The 20,174-nt window shown below is 43.0% G+C and overlaps 1 pseudogene; it reads right to left on the minus strand.

Annotated features, from left to right (window-relative positions):
* Window positions 1–20,174, minus strand: part of LOC111966294 (DNA (cytosine-5)-methyltransferase 3B-like) — a 41,677-nt pseudogene that overhangs the window by 977 nt on the left and 20,526 nt on the right.

Below are 20,174 nucleotides of genomic sequence, written 5' to 3' on the forward strand. Positions count from 1 at the left end.
TGTTTCCTAGGGGACAATCTTTGGCTACATTCAATGATTTCTCTTAGCTACTTAATGTAGCTAACACATTCATGCTCTTTGATTTAGAAGATATTGTTACACACACAACATGCTGATTGAAGCCTACACCAACACTGGTATCAGGCTGTATAGCTAGCTACGTTTTCTCTGACTAACTAGTGATTAGCATTAGTGGCTAACACGACTTAGCCACAACCTGCTAAGAAAAGACAAACTAGCTGCTTGCAGATGTAAGAAACACTAAATAATAGTGTAATTATATAACACTTGAGGACTTATATTAAGAAGCAAAGTGGAAACAGCATCGTAGTCATCAACACGTGTGCTGCACTGACCATGCAGACTGAACGCAAGAGTCTCGTGGTCGAGCAACAACAAACGCGCTCCTTAATCGACGGGGCCGAGCTCGGTCTAGGTGCAAAACAGCGTGGAGAGAGATGACTCAAGTAGCGGAGTAAACTATAAAAAGGGACATTACACACCAGCGTATCACATTTAACAAACCAAACATTTAAACACCGTTACAGAAGGTAAAGTAAAAACCCAAACCAGTCCGTGCATCAATACCAGTCTAAAGTAAAATACGGCATACCGCCCAGCCCTAATTCCAATAATACATCTGTCATTATGAGTTTCAAATATCCCTGATTCTTATACCTTACATGTTGCCCTGGACGTTTAGAGGTACAAGTCTAAAATGTACATGTAAGAGGGAATGTATATAAATGGCATTTCATAAGAACTACTTCACAGGAATTTTAGCCTGTAACACTTGGCATGAATTCTAACGTGTAATTGGAGTYAAGTGAAGCATGCTTATTAATACATTTAACAAAGTTTGATTAAAATTCATTATTTTGATTCGATTTCTTACCGTACAATCCCTTCCTGGCMGGGTTGACGATAGACAGGTCATTACAGGGGCTTCCTCCGATCACCAGGTCAAATGGGCCCCACTCTTCTATCTGTGTGAGACAATCACACCACCTACTGTCAGACTGAGTGTAACACACGTCAATGCCCCAACATCTGCCCCCATCTGCCATTCCCCATTCCCAATCCCTCCTATCCTATCCCCACAGTGTCACCTCCCCCCATCACCTCATCCATATTGCCCACCCCCCCCGATGCCAGTGGGGTCAGTACAGTGTCTCAGAAAAGCACTTGACTTATCCACATATTACAGCCTGAATTCAAAATGGCATGAAATATTTTTTTTCTCTCACCGCCATGCACACAAAATACCCCCATAATGACCAAAGTGAAAACATGTCCTTTAGAAATGTTAGCAAATTTATTGAAAATGAAATCACATAAACTATCTAATTACCAATTACAGTATTCACACCCCCTGAGTTCAATACATGTTAGAATCACCGTCGCAGCGATTAACAGCTGTCAGCTCCTTTCTGGGTAAGTCTTCTCTAAGAGCATTGATCATATTTGTAACAATATCTTGCAACACTTACATTCTTCTTTTACAAAATTTCTTCGAAGCTATGTTCAAGTTGGTTGTTTGATATCTATTGCTTAGGACAGCCAGGACAATTAACCTAAAACACAAAAGCCAAATTGTTCTTACACAAGACACCATTGAACTGTACCGAGTGCGTCCTAGTTACAGTTGTGACCTCAATCGGCCTTGAAAAATCATATGGCAAAGACTGGAAAATGGTGAATTTGTTCTCCAGTGGAAAGCACGACCTGAACCAGTTTCCTTCTAAGAATTTTGCCCGCTTAGCTCTATTCCGTTTATTTTATCCTAGAAAAACCCATCCCTAGTCCTTGTCGATGACAAGCACAACCCATACACATGATGCCACCGCCACCATCCTTTAAATATGCAAGAGTGGTACTCAGTCGACTGCAATTCCTGCTGTGTGTATTTGCCCCAAACATAACGCTTTGTGTATTCAGCTCATGAACGCTTCATTCCTTCTGCCACCATTTTTTGCATTTTACTGAGTTGCCTCCTATTTGCTGCAAACAGGATGTTGTGTTTTGTAATTTTTATTGCTATACCGGTCTCCTTTTCTTTTTGCTGCTGTCATTTAGGTTTCAGTATCCCCTCAGTTTTTTCCTATCACACAGCTCCTTAAAAACAACTCTGCTCACGTGAACTGTTTCCAACAGTCACCTTTGGGCATCAAGCGTGAAATCCTTCCATGGCATGCAAATCACCACTTACCTTCCTCTCCAGCAACTCTCAGTATAGAAGGACGCCTGTATCTTTCTGTAGTGGACTGCGGCTGTATTTCATACACCATCCTAAATTTGAAATATGGACATAAGCAACTTCACCATCGCTAAAATAAATATTCATAGTCATGCTTGCTTTTTTTACCAGACTCTACCATTGAAAACATCCCTTAGGTCTTTGGTGCGTTGAATCTGTGTTTGAACAACTGGTCGACTGAGGGACCTATACACGATACATTGTATGTGTGGCGGTACCAGAGATGACGTAGTACAGTCATTTAAAAATCCATTTAAAACACTGATTATTGCCCACAGAGTGCAGGTCCACTGCCAACGCTCTATTACAGCACCGTGCCATTCTGAAACATATTCAAGACCTCCTTAAACTTTTTCCACCATTATTGCTTACAATGTTACCATGCCCTTATAGTTCATAAAATTGGATATTCTAACATTGTTCTTCCCCCACACACTGGAATCCCACGCTATCTCGTAAATCACACACAATAACCCAGTCACATAACAAACTACAAACCAGTTGAGACATTTTTCGCAAACGTATTAAAAAACAAATATTATTATACATTATACATACAGTATGTGACTTCTTAAGCAAATGTATCTACTCCTGGACATATTTAGGCTTCGGCCATAACAAAGTGGTTGAATACTTACTGACTCAGGACATTTCAGCTTTCATATTTAATTTGTAAAAGAATAAACACAACCACAACAATAAATGTCGGCGAAAACGTCAAGGGGTGTGAAATGACTATTCTGAACGGCACTTGTATCAAACACACCAACCCACAACACCCTTACAGACACGACCCAGTTACAGAACCCACCCCCCCACCCATCCATACACCCCCCCACCTTCCCTAACAGAACCACCCCCCTCCTTCCCAGCTCTACATAGGGGCCTTTTCATCTGTGACAAAGGCCTTGGAAAGAGAGAGAGAGAGAGGGTGTAGCTTTCCCAAGCAGGGCCAGAGCAGACCCTCTCCGGGCCCAGCCCCTCTTTGAGGAGTGCTCTGAGTCGCTGACAAAGGGGTGAATGGGTTCTGGGGGATTTACTCTGACAAGAGYCTGTGCTTTGTCCTCTAAACCAGATGACCTCACGGACTCTCGTGCAACCCGCCAGCACGCCCCTCTCTGCAGCTGTGGTGGAGCTATGTGTTTACGTTCGACTTGGGAGTGGTTAATGTTGTCTGTTGGTGTGTTTGCATGTTTGTGCTCTTGTGTTGAAGCTCTCAAAAGAGCCCTTGCGAGCCCATGAGTCTGTATAGGTTTCATTGTGAATCCACATAATGTAGGTCAGGGGGGAGGGCATTCACTATAAGGTGAGGCTCATTAGGCTACAATAAGGTACTACTGTCCTGTCTAAACAGGCAATGGCCTGGTCCAGACAGAACAAACCAGTAACAGGTGTGTGGTATGAATGTGTGCAATTGTTTGATTTTCCATGACACTGACGAGGACTACTCCTTATGACCAGTGTTGGGGATAATGCATTACAAAAGTAACACTATACAGTGGCTTGCGAAAGTATTCACCTCCCCTTGCCATTTTTCCTATTTTGTTGCCTTACAACCTGGAATTAAAATGGATTTTTGGGGGGTTTGTATCATTTGATTTACACAACATGCCTACCAGTTTGAAGATGCAAAATATTTTTTATTGTGAAACAAACAAGAAATAASGCAAAAAAACAGAAAACTTGAGCGTGCATAACTATTCACCCTCCCAAAGTCAAMACTTTGTAGAGCCACCTTTTGCAGCAATTACAGCTGCAAGTCTCTTGGGGTATGTATCTATAAGCTTGGCACATCTAGCCACTGGGATTTTTGCCCATTCTCAAAGGCTAGACTGCTCCAGCTCCTTCAAGTCGYATGGGTTCCGCTGGTGTACAGCAATCTTTAAGTCATACCACAGATTGAGGTCTGGGCTTTGACTTGGCCATTCCAAGACATTTAAATGTTTCCCCTTAAACCACTCAAGTGTTGCTTTAGCAGTATGRTTAGGGTCATTGTCCTGCTGGAAGGTGAACCTCCGTCCCAGTCTCAAATCTCTGGAAGACTGAAATAGGTTTCCCTCAAGAATMTCCCTGTATTWAGCGTCATCCATCATTCCTTCAATTCTGACCAGTTTCCCAGTCCCTGCCGATGAAAAACATACCCACAGCAGGATGCTGCCACCACCATGCTTCAATGTGGGGATGGGTGTTCTTGGGGTGATGAGASGTGTTAGGTTTGCGCCAGACATAGCYTTTTCCTTGTTGGCAAAAAAGCTACATTTTAGTCTCATCTAACCAGAGTACGTTCTTCCATATGTTTGGGGAGTCTCCCACATGCCTTTTGGCGAACACCAAACGTGTTTGCTTTTTTTTCCTAAGCATGGTTTTTTGGCACTCTTCCCGTAAAAGCCTAGCTCTGTGGCGAGTGTACGGCTTACAAAGTGTCAATGGCGATACTTCCAATCTCCGCTGTGAGGGCTTTGCAGCTCCTTTCAGGTTATCTTTGCGTCTCTTTGTTGCTCTCTTGATTAATGCATCCTTGCCAGGTCTGAGTTGGTGTGGGGGTCTTCTTGGCAGGTTTGTTGTGGTGCCGTTTTCTCTTAAAATGTTTCATTATAATGATTTAATAGTGCTCATTGCGGATGTTCAAGTTTCAGTATTTTTATAACCAACCTGATCTGTACTTCCATCCAACTTTGTTCCACTGACTTGTTTGCGCAGGGTTCTTGGATCTTCATGGTTGTCGCTTGGTTGGGTGGTGACCTGGTTAGTTGGTCTGTTTGGCGACTCTGGGGCCTTACAGAAGCAGCGTGTATATACTATGAGATCATAGTGAAGATATTGTAGACACGATTAGATTGTACACAGGTGGTCTATATCTTAACTAATTATGTGACTTCTGAATTAATTGGTTGCACCACATCTTATTTTACGGGCACTCATGGAATGGGCGTGCACTATTGCAGAGACCACTTTGAAATTTGTATTTTTAAACATTTCACTTCACCAATTCTGACAATTTCTTGCTGTTGTCCTTACATGACCCATCCAAAATAAAAATCTATTTAAATTACCAGGTCTGTCAGCAACAAACTACGAAAAATGCAGCAGGGGTATGAATATTTGCCAGGAAACTTACGTATATCAGGATTAAAGTAAGAGCAAAGAGAGTTTATAGTACGTTACAGATCGCAATACTTTTCATCTGGTATTATTACAGTTAATATACCGACATGCCGCATGTTTCCATAATCCAATGATTTTGTCTTGTTTTATAAAATAGCACCAACAATCATTTTTAGAGAGGTTGCACCTCTGATCTTTGCCATTGATGGCTTCTGTGATAGCAAAGCCCATAGAGGGCTTTCCTGTCTAGTGGCAAGTGTTCCCTTTATACATCTCTACATCTCTACGTCTCTACATCTCTACGTCTCTACGTCTCTACATCTCGAGAGAAAGATTTTGAATCAAAAGATAGGAAATCTGTACAGATGTTTGACTGACTTCAACTTAAATATATACACTAACGTTCGAAAGTTTGGGGTCACTTAGAAATGTCCTTGTTTTCCATGAGCTGCAAAATGAATAGGAAATATAGTCAAGACGTTGACAAGGTTATAAATAATACTTTTTTATTGAAATAATAATTGTGTCCTTCAAACTTTGCTTTCTTCAAAGAATCCTCCACTTGCAGTAATTACAGCCTTGCAGAACTTTGGCATTCAAGTCGTCAATTTGTTGAGGTAATCTGAAGAGATTTCACCCCATGCTTCCTGAAGCACTTCCCACAAGTTGGATTGGCTTGATGGGCACTTCTTACGTACCATACGGTCAAGCTGCTCCCACAACAGCTCAATCGGGTTGAGATCCGGTGACTGTGCTGGCCACTCCATTATAGACAGAATACCAGCTGACTGCTTCTTCCCTACCCTAAATAGTTATTGCATAGTTTGTAGCTGTGCTTTGGGTCATTGTCCTGTTGTAGGAGGAAATTGTCTCAAATTAAGCGGCATCCACAGGGTATGGCATGGCGTTGCAAAATGGAGTGATAGCCTTCATTCTTCAAGATCCCTTTTACCCTGTACAAATCTCCCACTTTACCACCACCAAACCCCCCCTAACCATCACATTGCCCCCACCATGCTTGACAGATGGTGTCAAGCACTCCTCTAGCATCTTTTCATTTTTTCTGCATCTCACGAATGTTCTTCTTTGTGATCTGAACACCTCAAAATTTGATTTGTCTGTCCATAACACTTTTTTCCAATCTTCCTCTGTCCAGTGTCTATGTTCTTTTGCCCATCTTAATCTTTTATTTTTCAGAAGAAAGTTCTTTGTTTCTGGCTATTTTGAGCTTGTAATCGAACCCACTAATGCTGATGCTCCAGATACTCAACTAGTCTAAAGAAGGCCAGTTTTATTGCTTCTTTAATCAGAACAGTTTTCAGCTGTGCTAACATAATTGCAAACAGGTTTTCTAATGATTAATTAGCCTTTTAAAATGATAAACTTGGATTAGCTAACACAACGTGCCGTTGGAACACAGGAGTGATGGTTGCTGATAATGGGCCTCTGTACACCTATGTAGATATTCCATAAAAAAATCAGCAATTTCCAGCTACAATAGTCATTTACAACATTAACAATGTCTGCACTGTATTTCTGATCAATTTGATGTTATTTTAATGGGGAAAAAATAGCTTTTCTTTCAAAAACAAGTACATTTCTGAGTGACCCCTAACTTTTGAACGGTAGTGTATATGGCTAACTAAGCAGCCCATATGATAGCGCAGTACTTGTAGACTAGTACAGGAAAGCAGCGCCACCGATGAAAGGAGTAACCAGCGATCAACCCCGAGTTAGTAAGTAGCCTATCTTTGGTAGAGCGCGCAAGGTTCGCCTTGCTCCCTCCCACAGTCAAACAGGGAGATTGAGATTTTCTCCATGAAAGTAACACAAAGTAATATAACTTATTACTTTCCACACAAAGTAATATTGTAAAGTAACGCGTTACTTTTGCTAAATATAACGATAGTTCGTCATATGTTGAATTAGGAGAANATAACTTATTACTTTCCACACAAAGTAATATTGTAAAGTAACGCGTTACTTTTGCTAAATATAACGATAGTTCGTCATATGTTGAATTAGGAGAAGGAAAAGAAGCACCTGCTTTACACAACAACATAATGAGTCATTGGGGAAGGGATTGGATCTTTGCTTTAGAGACAAACCTAGTACTCTACTCTCCCCTCTCTCACCCCTCCATCTATATGATTTAACTCAGATTCCATTTGTTCTGCCCACCCATATGTAAAGACTGTGAAGAGAGAAGAGAGAGAGAGAAAGAGGGAGATTTGATCTGCTTACATTCTTCCTGGAGATGTTGCGCACATCGTGCACATACTGGATTCTTCCTTCGTGTCGGACGACCCCCACCGATATGGAATCTTCACACACCTCTGATGCAATATAATGGTCCACTTTGAATCCTAGGTCTCGTAGCACTAAGTAGCCTAAACACACACAGGTCAACAGATATTTTTTTGCGGGTTCTGAATATTACACTTGAGTAATGCATTGACACCTATGCGCACGCGAGCGAGCGAGCACACACACACCACACACACACACACACACACACACACACTTACCAGTGGCGATGCCATCGAACAGTGAGAGCACGCGGATGGGGCGCCTCTGTTCTGCAGGGACAGCCCGGTAGATCTTTGGGCTTTCCTGAGAAACATATAGACCAAATCAAAATGTTTATATAAACAAACACAGACACTGTATGTACTGTAGTAATGTTGCTATGAGTGGGACCCTGAAGTTTTCCTGACCCTGTGACCTGACCAAGAAGAACGGCAGGCCCTAGATACTGTATGAGCTAAGTTAGTTTGGCCTCGGTAGTGGGACAAGGGTCAATGTGAGGAGTTAACTAAAGCATCTTGATGGGACTCACAAACTCCTGGCCGTTGTCGTTGACGAAGAACTCCTGCAGCTTCATGCTCCAGTCGTGGCGTCGTTTGAGCACGCCGTAGTTCTGCAGGGGCTGGCACATGAAGCAGCGCCACGGATCCAGGTTACGGGCACTGTTCGACGCCCCTGCGCCCACCAGCATGTCCAGACAGTCGACACAGAAACACCTGTAGGGGAGGAGACAGAAGTGTATGATAAGGTTGAGGGGGGAAAAGGGGAGATGGACGAGTAGGGGAGGAAAGGGTGAGGGAAGGGGAAGCAGGGGGAGGAGGGAGAGGGATAGGGGAGGTAGTGGGGGAAAGAGGAGACGAGAGGAAAGGCGGGGAGAGAGGGATATGGGGAGGGAGAGAGGATGTGAAGAGAGATACGGGGGCAGGGGAGAGAGATATGGGGCAGGGAGAGAGATATGGGAGGGGAGCAGAAGAGATATGGAGAGGGAGAGAGAGATTTGGGGAAGGGAGGAGAGATATGGGGGGAGGGGAGGAGAAGATATGGGGGGGGAGGAGGAGGAGAGATATGGGGAGGGGAGAGATATGGGGGGGGGGAAGATATATGGGGGGAAAGGAGAGGAGGAGATTATGGGGGGAGGGGAGAGATATCTGGGGGAGGGAGGAGAAGATATGGGGGAGGGGAGGAAGAGATAATTGGGGGAGGGGAGGAGAGATATGGGGAGGGGAGGAGAGCATATGGGGGAGGGAGGAAGATATGGGGAGGGGAGGAGAGTATGGGGGGAGGAGGAGATATATGGGGGGAGGGGAGGAGATAATATGGGGGGAAGAGAGGATATATTATGGGGGAGGAGAAAGGAGAGATAGTGGGGGGAGGGAGAGATATATGGGGGGAGGGAGGCGAATAATATGGGGGGAGGAGAAGCAAGAGGAAGCAGGTGGAACTAGTGAAAATAAAAGGTGACACCGAGAGGAAACATATACAGTGCRGTGAACAAGTATTTGCCACCTTTCTGATTTTCTCTATTTTGTATATTTTTTATACTGAATGTTATCAGATCTTTAACCAAAATCTAATATTGGATAAAGTTGACAAATAATTGTAAAAAATTATACCTCATTTATTTAATTGACAAAGTTATGCAACAACCAATTCCCTCATGTGAAAAACTCAATAACTGGTTGTGCCACCTTTAGCTGCAATGCCTGCAACCAAATGCTTCCTGTAGCGACATTAGAGATCAGTCTGTGGAGGAATTTTGGCCCGGTCTTGCATGCAGAACTGCTTTAACTCAGCAACATTTGTAGGTTTTCAAGCATGAACTGCTCGTTTCAAGTCCTGCCACAACATCTCAAATGGGATTAGGTCTGGACATTGACTAGGCCATTCCAAAACTTCATATTTGTTGCTATTTAACCATTTTCATYTAGACTTGATTGTGTGTTTTGGATCATTGTCTTGCTGCATGACCCAGCTGCGCTTCAGCTTCAACTCACAGACAGATGACCTGACATTCTCCTGTAGAATTCTCTGATACAGAACAGAATTCATGGTTCCTTCTATTAGGGCAAGTCGTCGTTCGGAGGCAGCTGAGCATGCCCAAACCATCACACTACCAACSCCATGCTTGATATGGTATGAGGTTCTTACTGTGGAATTCAGTGTTTGGTTTTTGCCAGGCATAATGGGACCCATGTCGTCCAAAAAGTTATACTTTTGACTCATCTGTCCATAGAACATTCTACCAAGAGTCTTGATGATCATCCAGGCGATTTCTTTTGGCAAACTTGAGTCAACATTTTGGATGAGATGGGTCCCATTACATCTGGCAAAAACCAAACAGTACATTCAGTATAAAAAATATGTAAAAATAGAAAACAAATACTTTTTCACAGCACTGTACTTCTAATCAACAGGTTAGAGAGAAAGGAGAGTGAAAGAAAAAGTAGAAGCTGACTGAGAAGGCAGCACGTAAAAGAGGGTTGAAATGAACTAAGATACAGCAGATTACAGTTAAGACGCAGAATATTACACTAATGACACAGTATAGATACAGCCCGTGTCCCAAATAGCACCATATTCCCTAGTGCACTACTTTTGACCACAGCCCATAAAGTAGTGCACTGCACTTTTAGYAAAAAAAAGGGTTCCAAGAGCGTTCTTCAGCTGTCCCCAAAGGAGAACCCTTTTTGGTTCCACGTAGAACCCTTTTGGGTTCCATGCAGAAACCTCACTGGAAAGGGTTCTACCTGGAACCCAAAAGGGTTCTTCAAAAAGATTCTCCGATGGGGACGGCCGAAGAACCTTTTTCGGTTCTAGAAACGCCCCCTTTTTTCCCGTAAGACTGTATAAAAGGGACACGGGCAACATTTGGGCCACACTCGCAGAAGATTACCGCGATACGGTTAACGAGGTGAGTGTTGAGTCCCACCTGCAGCAGTTGGCGTTCCCACACAGTAGCACCTCGCGCCCCCCGCAGCACACCGTGCAGTACGACTGGTAGCCGTCGTCATCATACATGTAGGAGATCTCCAGGTACACGTCCTACAACACGCACGCAACAACAGTCATTAACAACAATATCTAGACGCCAGTCTTGATTTACAGAACAAAACAATAAAAAATACCACATTTCTTGACACCAGGATCTTTAATCAGTTGGAGCATGTATGGTGAGGCAGGAAATCAAACAAGAATGCGAATACCGTCATAGGATGCCACCTTTCCAACAAGTCAGTTCATCAAATMTCTGCCCTGCTAGAGCTGCCCRYGTRAACTGTCAGTTCTGTTATTGTGAAGTGGAAACATCTAGTGGTAACAACAGGTCAGACACGAAGCGGTAGGCCACACAAGCTCACAGAACGGGACCGCCGAGTGCTGAAGCTCGTAGCACGTAAAAATCATCTGTCCTCACTCCCGAGTTCCCAAACGGCCTCTGGAAGCAATGTCAGCACAAGAACTGTTCATCGGGAGCTTCATGACATGGGTTTCCATGGTCAAGCAGCCGCACACAAGCCTAAGATCACCATGCGCAATGCCAAGCGTCGGCCAGAGTGGTGTAAAGTTCGCCGCCATTAGACTCTGGAGCAGTGGAAACACGTTCTCTGGAGTGACGCATCACCACCCGGCAGTCCCGACGGACAAATCTGGGTTTGGCGGATGTCAGGAGAACACTACCTACCTGAATGCATAGTGCCAACTGTAAAGTTTGGTGGAGGAGGAATAATGTCTGGGTCTGTTGTCTGTTTTCATGGTTCGGTCTAGGCCTCAGTTCCTGGGAAGGGAAATCTTAACATCTGTGTATTTTAAACACAGAGACCAAAGTCCACAGACACAAAGGCACCGCTCTGGGACACATTGTATAACACATTGACAAAGCTGTAAACTGACATCAACATCACTGCAATTGTACCAGTCACTCACCATGCACCCATTGCACTTAACAGGGGCTGAACCATAGCTATTTGAACTATGATGGCCCATAAAAACAAAGCTGCTAATAATAAAGAGAATCCTTGAGCCAGTAGTTTCTATAAGAACAACCTGAGACCTCGATAAATCTGGATAAAGGCCATTGCTTCAGAAACCCAATAAGATGATGTGATTAGACCTGGGTTCAAAAATGATTTGCAATCCTTACAAATCTTTTAGCTGGGCTTAATTGAGCTTTCCTGGAGCAAATAGAATAGTCGCAATGCCACAAACCTGGCCCCTCTGGCACTCCATACAAGCTAAAGCAAACGCTAAAAGTATTTGGAAAGTTCCAAATAGTAATTGAACCCAGGTCAGGATGATATGACGTAATATGATCATGTAGGGAACATTCACGCCTGTGGTAATGATCTATTGGACTGGGGGTATGTCAATAGAAGCAGTCAGCCAGGCCTGGTATCGATGCTTCTAGTCCCTTACACAAGAGAGACAGGCCTAGGCATGTCTCACTCTTAAGTTCTGAACACAGTGGTTCTATTGACAAAATAGCTCTAGATGACTTCTGTGGAAAGTCTTCTTCCAGAGAGCCGCACAAACACATGGATAAACACTATCACCCAGCGCAGGGATTCAGGATTGGATTATATGTTTAGGTAGGTCGGTGTCATTCACCTCAGGGTGTCCTSACTCTTTCAATGGGATCTAGACTCAGTGGCGGTTGGTAAAGATGGCTGTGTGAGACTGATGACAGTGATGACAGTGTAAATGTAATATAGGTGTATTTCTTGTCAGCGTGAATGAGAGGGCATTAGAGAAGTGCACTAACCTTGCATGCTTGGCAAAGGCCTCCTTCAAAAAGTGGGTGGAAGGTTGCCACTCTTGTCTTCCCGCAAGAGATGCAAAAGTCTGCACYAAACAAATATGAGATGGACGAACACTTTCGACGAAAACACTTTTCGCAGCTCATGTTCAACAGCTACGGTGTCTTCAGAAAGTATTCAAACCCCTTGACCTTTTTCCACATTTTGTTACGTTACAACCTGAATTTAAAACGGGTTGAGGTGTTTTTTAGTCACTGGCCTACACACAATACCCCATAAGGTCAAAATGTGAAGGGGAAAAAAAGGAATACAAAATGAAAAGCTGAAATGTCTTGAGTCAATAAATAGTCAACCCCTTTGTTATGGCTAGCCTAAATAAGTTCAGGAGTAGAAATGTGCTTATAAGTTGCATGGACTCACTCTGTGTGCAATAAAAGTGTTTAACATGATTTTTTAAATGGACTACCTCAACTCTACCACACACATACAAGTATCTGTAAGGTCCCGAGGGTGGAGCAGTGATTTTAAAACACAGATTCAACCACAAAGACCAGGGAGGTTTTCCAATGCCTCGCAAAGAAGGGCACCTATTGGTAGATGGGTAAAAAAAAAAGAAGCAGACATTGAATATCCCTTTGAGCATGGTGAAGTCATTAATTCCATTTTGGATGGTGTATCAATACACCCAGTTACTACAAAGATACAGGTGTCCTTCTTAAGGATTGCACCATGAGGTCAAAGGTGATTTTATAATAGTTACAGAGTTTAATGGCTGTTATAGGAGAAAACTGAGGATGGATCAACAACATTGTAGTTACTCCACAATACTAACCTAATTGACAGAGTGAAAAGAAGGAATGGGTGGGTGAGGAAGAAAATAACAYTTTAATTCATTTTGAATTCAGGCTGTAACCCAACAAAATGTGGAATAAGTCAAGGGGTATGAATACTTTCTACAATATCTGAATGCCCTTGTATGTCAACTAGAAAGAAATATCTGAAACTAAAAGGAGAACGTACCTTCTATACTTCTGTTATTCTTCAAAACTTCATGCACCATTTGTTCTGAAGGGCAGAGAGGAGAGAGAGACACATGCAGGTGACTAATTAAAGACAGGTCTTGAGTCACATGAATAATAACATGCCATAGCAATAAATCACAGACGACTCCAGGATCGTATTCATTAGGGCATAAAATGTTAGAAAAATGTTGCAACGGAAATGAGAAATGAGTGTTTCTTATAGTAGTAGTCCCCTCCCCGTTTCTGTTTTCTTCCGTTTGYTGACTAATAAATACGATCCTGATAACCCCAGGTTGACCCGTTTGGTTGACCTCTGACCTCGACTGTAGACCTCCTCTGGGCCGCTTTTGGCCTTACACAGGCTGATGCGGGGCCTCTTGGCTGTCGGGAAATACTCTGGCAGACTGACGTCCAAAACCTGGTGGTTCAACGTGTTGCTATCTGGAGAGGACAAACCCACACACACACAGACAGACAACCGTCAAAGCATGTAGAAGAAAGTATACTATACCTAAAATACTCTACAAATATATGTAATATTACTGTATACCAGTTGATATTACTGTGTATTATTGGCCAAGTAATATCGGCCCACTAGACCCGACAAACCCATTGAACCCTTACCTCCGGAGTATGGTGAATGACATAATGAAACCTACTAAACAGGAGACAAACCTTAACAACCCGAGTGTGAGTACCAGTCTTTTCTGCTAACATTCCACTCCTTGTCATTGCAAAAGAGACTGGCCTTTTGGCAATCTCAACATTCAGTATGCGCTGTATTTACTGTGGAGTTGCTCATTGGTTGTTGGAAATAACATAACATTTTTATGATCTAGGCCATTTTGACTTTGTGGCTGTGGTAACTAGTGGAAACCGGAGCACAGGAAGTGGATTAGCTAAAGGAACTGCTACCTAGGCTATAACCACCCCTCCTCTCTAATGAAATACCAATGTGCCAACATACAGTTAACCCATCATGTGAGAGAGAGAGGAGAGGCAGATTAGGATGCCAAGAAGAGACAGGAATAAATTACGTAAGTCTTAAAAGTATTTAATAAAAAAAGTGTCATATTGATCGAGAGAAAGTAATGGTGGAACTCTTAAATATGTCAGCAACTATTGTCTCAGCCCTAACTGGGGCTATCGTTTAAAGCCACAATATGTAACTTTTTGGGGCGACCCGACCAAATTTACATAGAAATATGAGTTATGGATCTGTCACTCTCAAGAAGCAGTAGATCTGTTATATATGCGRTATTTCTATGCTTCCTGTTCATAAATGTTGTTTTTGCGTCTTTTATTTTTCGATTTTGTACACCAGCTTCAAAAAGCAGAAAATATAATATTTTTGGTTATTGAAAATATATTTCACAGCGGTTTAGATGGTACAATAAACTGAAAGCACCTGAACTATTAGAATTTTAGCAACAAAATGGCAGAGCAATTTCTGCATATTGCACCTTTAAGTTGGGTGCTATAACAGTGATCTATTGGACTACATATGTACTTCCTAGGTACATTCACAATTACTGTATGATGTGAAAACTAAAATATTGCTTCAAGGGATCATTCGCATTTGAGAAGTTTCAACAACAAAACAATTCTAAAWAGTTAACTATCCCTTTAACATGCCCATACTAGACAAGACAGGAGGAGGCAGGAGAAAACACCAGCCATGACATTTAGACCTTATATTGGTGGCTTTGGTTGGTGAGTCTCACCAGGGTTGTCTGTGGGTTTGAGGCCTTCTTGGCCCTTAGGTAGGAAGCCCCCGATGGCCCAGTCCAGCATGGGCTTGACTTGGTCCTCTGGCCCCTCTGATTCACACTGAGGGAACGTCTTCTCAGCACGCAGACTTGCCATCTGAGAGAGGGAGGGGGAAAGGGAGGGGGGGGAGAAGGAGAGAGGGAAGGGAGGTAGAAGGAGAGGGAGGAGGTTAGGGGGAAGATAATAAGAGATGGGAGGGAGAGAGAAAGTGAGAGGAGAAGGGGGAAGAGGGGCAGAGAGAAAAATGGAGCTGAGAAGAGATGAGTGTCAGCCTTGCTAAACAAACAGATGATCAGACAGGCAGGTAGGTACTCTATACAGACAGTCAAGCACACGAGAGAGACCAAACAGACCTGGTAGACAGAGACAACAGACTGAACTAGGCTACTACAAGAAGGGGCTTGTGCTCGCAGACAGACAGACGGACAGACAGACAGACAGACAGACAGACAGACAAGTCTTCCACTTTCTCTCTATCTCACAAAGGCGGACAGATCATCATTAACCAGAGAAAAGAGTCAAACAAACACAAACACACAAAAGAACAAGACAAGGAGACAAGAACAAGTAGGGTCGGCCCGCTCATTAGGCAGCATTTTCGGAGCACGGCATTTTCTGAGCTAAACTGGCCAAGAAGCACCTCCAACAACACATAAAACCTCACATAATTCTGCTAAAAATCTATGACAATTTCTCTCAACCAATGGCATATGGTCTTTTTAGGTGAGCGCTGACGCCGCCTTGGGATAAACAGTGCCCACTTTGTCAAAGGCAAGGACGCAAAATATTTATCTTGTCCATTCCCAGCGTGCTTCTCCAGAGTGCTGTTGGAGAGATTCATCTCTGCAGCGCTCCAACCAACGTTCCGTCCCAAAAATTATCTGACATAAATCATGAATCAGGATATAGCATATGGTAGACAGAGTAGGCTATGTGGCCTTTTCTGTAGCCTACAGGCTGGAGATAAAATGAATGGCAATACATCATGTTTCTCCGATCYAATAGCCTAACCTAAATGGCGGCCAATCCGATAAAAAAATGCGCTGAGATGTTAACAAACAACATATCCTAAACACAGGACAGGTAAAATGGACAATCAGGCTACTCACAACTTCTGTCCAGGAGTTTCATCCCGTGGGCTAAATTGTCATGATCAGTGGTTTCAAGTATGTATCCTTATATTTTTGACAAGCTGATCATAGCGAAAAAGTAAAATATTGATTCAATATTTTTGCATTTCTCGCTGTGTAAACACATTGCAAATAGGCTCAGGATAACTTCTTTAAAAAAATAAAAAATTTAACCAGGCAAGTCAGTTAAGAACAAATTCTTATTTACAATGACAGCCTAGGAACAGTGGGTTAACTGCCATGTTCAGGGGCAGAATGACAGATTTTTGCCTTATCAGCTCGGGGATTTGATCTAGCAACCTTTTGGTTACTGCCCCATCGCTCTAACCACTAGGCTACCTGCCACCCCTGAATATTCAGAGTTTAAATAGCCAAATGTATTAGTCACACGAATAAGGCCTAATAAAGGCAATGCACCGGCCTGTTTACAAACGGTGGGACTACCACATGGATGGGCATTGATAAAACTCCATTACGGGTAGACATGGTAGGCAACCCCAGTAAGCACGGACCGACGCTGACGTCATCTGGACGTCTTTTTTGGAGTGTTTTACAAACGGTAGGCCTACCACAAAGATGGACACTCGTCAAATTTAATTTCAGGCGACACTGATAGGCCATACCTCAGTAAGCACGGACCAATACCTTTTGGATGTTTTTTTTGGTGCAGTCTATACGGCCTTGATTTCCACGTCCACAGAAGTTGGTTTTTGGTCCGGCCCGGACCAAATCTGAACCAATCATAGATGGRTATGTTTTGTTTAGATCTGGTGCGGTCTGGCCTTAATTTCAACGTCCACGGACATAGATTTTTGGTCTATAAATTATGTATTGGTRTATAAATGATGTATTTTCAACTTTAATTCAGAACCAAAAATTWACCTTATTTCAACATRCGGAAAATAAGAATTTTCACCTTTCATTCAGAACCTAAATTTAAGCTAACTRCAAAGTCTGGAAAATATGTATTTTAGACTTCTTTTCAATGTCATGTTGCTTACTCATCTATCTATCTATCTATCTATCTATCTATCTATCTATCTATCTATCTATCTATCTGTTTGTCTGTCTGTCTGTCTGTCTGTCTGTCTGTCTGTCTGTCTGTCTGTCTGTCTGTCTGTCTGTCTCTCTGTCTTCGAAGATTATTAACAGCTCCTCATATTGAGAGACTGATAAAGGAACTGCAGGGAAAGCAAGGCCCTTTATTGACTTTATTGTGCAGCTGTCACACACGCACACAGGCAACCACAGTTATATTGACATGCACACAAGCACACACACACACCTGACATGAAGGAAGATAGGCACTAGGCAGGTAAGTGTTAAACCACCCACACACACCTGCCACTAAATGAAGGAAGGTAGGCACTAGGCAGGTAAGTGTTAAACCACCCACACACACCTGCCACTAAATGAAGGAAGATAGGCACTAGGCAAGTAAGTGTTAAACCACCCACACACACCTGCCACTAAATGAAGGAAGGTAGGCACTAGGCAAGTAAGTGTTAAACCACCCCCACACATAGCCTTTCTCACTCTGTCACATTCTTCTTCAACCCCCCCTCCTCCTCCTCCTTCCTTACCTCCAGCGCCTGGAAGATGGCCCTGCGGTAGGATGTCAGCTTGGCGTAGGAGGCCTGGTTGAAGAACTTGGGGAAAGCAGTGATGGAGTCCAGCTTGTCAGCAGACACCTGGGGGAAGGATGATGAGTGGAGACGTGGAGGGTTAAACGCTCATTCATTGCTTCGCTGTAAAACAACGTCCGCATTCACACAGGGGGGAATTCCGACACAAGTTAAGCATGGGCGTGGAATGGAATTCCCTTTTTTATGCCCTTTTTCTCTCTATGCATATTCGGACCCTTATAACTTCAGCATGAGAACAGCATGCTATTCACTCGCTATTCATTTGGGATGTAGATCGAATAAATGAAGGTGTGGCGGAGGTGTGTCTACAGATAATCCCTATTCTGACCTTGACTTAATTCCCTAATAATTCCACCACCTTTACACGCGAGGAAACTGTAAATAAGGTCTAGCGAACCGACCGGTTCCAAGTGGGGGAGAAAAACATCTACACCATTCTCCACGCACTGTCATTTACAACTTGATAAGAGCTAGTGATAATAACTAGGTAAATGATAAGGGAATTGTAAATATAAATGACAATTGTTTTAGATCTATTTTACCAAAGAAAAAATGTGAAACTAGTCATATGGCAGCTAACTGAAGCATATCAACATATCAACTTTCCCAAAGTAAAGTTTATGAAATGCTGTGCATTTCATGTGTACAGCCTTTTAACTTGCAGGGATGGGCACTCTCTAATGTCTTAATTATAATCTTCCCCCGACTTTCTCTGTTTTACGATTTCTATCATGTTAAATATTAGCCACTATCAGTATTGACTGTCAGCAGGAATAATAACCACAGATATTCAACTGCCAATTTACTATTAGTTCCCTTCAGTTGGTATAGCCTACATGATCATTTTATTACATTGTTTCGTTTACCTTCATTTGCTTCCTCTGTAAACGGTTGTGAGGCCGGTTGGACATACTGCCAAATTCTCTAAAATGACGCTGGAGGCAGCTTATGGTAGAGAAATGAACATTCAATTCTCTGGCAAAAGCTCTGGTGGACATTCCTCCAGTCAGCATGCCAATTGCTCGCTTCTGTGGCATTGTGGCATTGTGTTGTGCTACAAAACTGCACATTTTAAAGTGGCCTTTAATTGTCCCCAGCACAAGGTGCACCCGTGTAATGATCATGCTGTTTAATCAGCTTTTTGATATGACACCTGTAAGGTGGATGGATTATCTTGGCAAAGAATAAATGCTCACTAACAGGGATATATAAAACGCTGTCAATCAAGTTAGAGTAGCTAGCTATCTTAGCTGGCATGCCTGCTGGTAAGGCTGGTAGACTTTAGAAAAGCAAGAAATAACTAATAACTAACTAATAACGTTCCTTTCCATCTTTTACACAGATTTTAGAAGAGATGCAAAGAAGCATATTTAGTTCCAACACAACAAAAAAACACCAGTCAGGTGGATACAGACAGCTCAAGAGGTATGATTAGATATGCAGAAAAATATTTTTGTCATAGAATTAAGCAGAATGATTGTAGCTCTAGACGGCAGGAAAAAGCTGCTTCAGGTGTTTGAACAATTCTACAACTTACGAACTGGGGGGTGGGGCATAGCACCCTTCTGGACCCCAGCCATCCTCACGTAGTTGGTGCCCCRTCAAATTCTTGGGGTGCATGATGCCCCTGAGAGCGTGCAAGGTASCCACATCTGCAGAGTGCGTTACCCTACTGAATAAGGTAAGTCTGAATACCAAATACTGAGAAGTCCGTAGGAAAGGCCCCAAGCGTCTCATCTAGCGTCTCATTRCATGTAATGTTATTCATTATAATCTAAAACGGATTCTCGATCAGCAATCAGACTCTGTYTCGCATGAGCCTTGTTTACACKTTGCGTTAATACACGACATGACCAAAAGTATGTGGACACCTGCTCATCGAACATCTCATTCCAAAATCATGTGCATTAATATGGAGTTGMRCCCCCTMTGCTGCAATAACAGCCTCCAGTCTTCTGGGAAGGCTTTCCACTAGATGTTGGAACATTGCTGCAGGGACTTACTTCCATTCAGCCACAAGAGCATTAGTGAGGTCGGGCACTGACGTTGGGCGATTAGGGCTGGCTCGCAGTCGGCGTTCCAATTCATCCAAACGGTGTTCAAGGGGTTGAGGTCAGGGCTCTGTGCAGGCCAGTCAAGTTCTTCCACACCAATATTGACAAACCATTTCTGTATGGACCTCGCTT

The sequence above is a fragment of the Salvelinus sp. IW2-2015 genome, linkage group LG7, assembly GCF_002910315.2.
Source record: "Salvelinus sp. IW2-2015 linkage group LG7, ASM291031v2, whole genome shotgun sequence".
NCBI lineage: Eukaryota > Metazoa > Chordata > Actinopteri > Salmoniformes > Salmonidae > Salvelinus > Salvelinus sp. IW2-2015.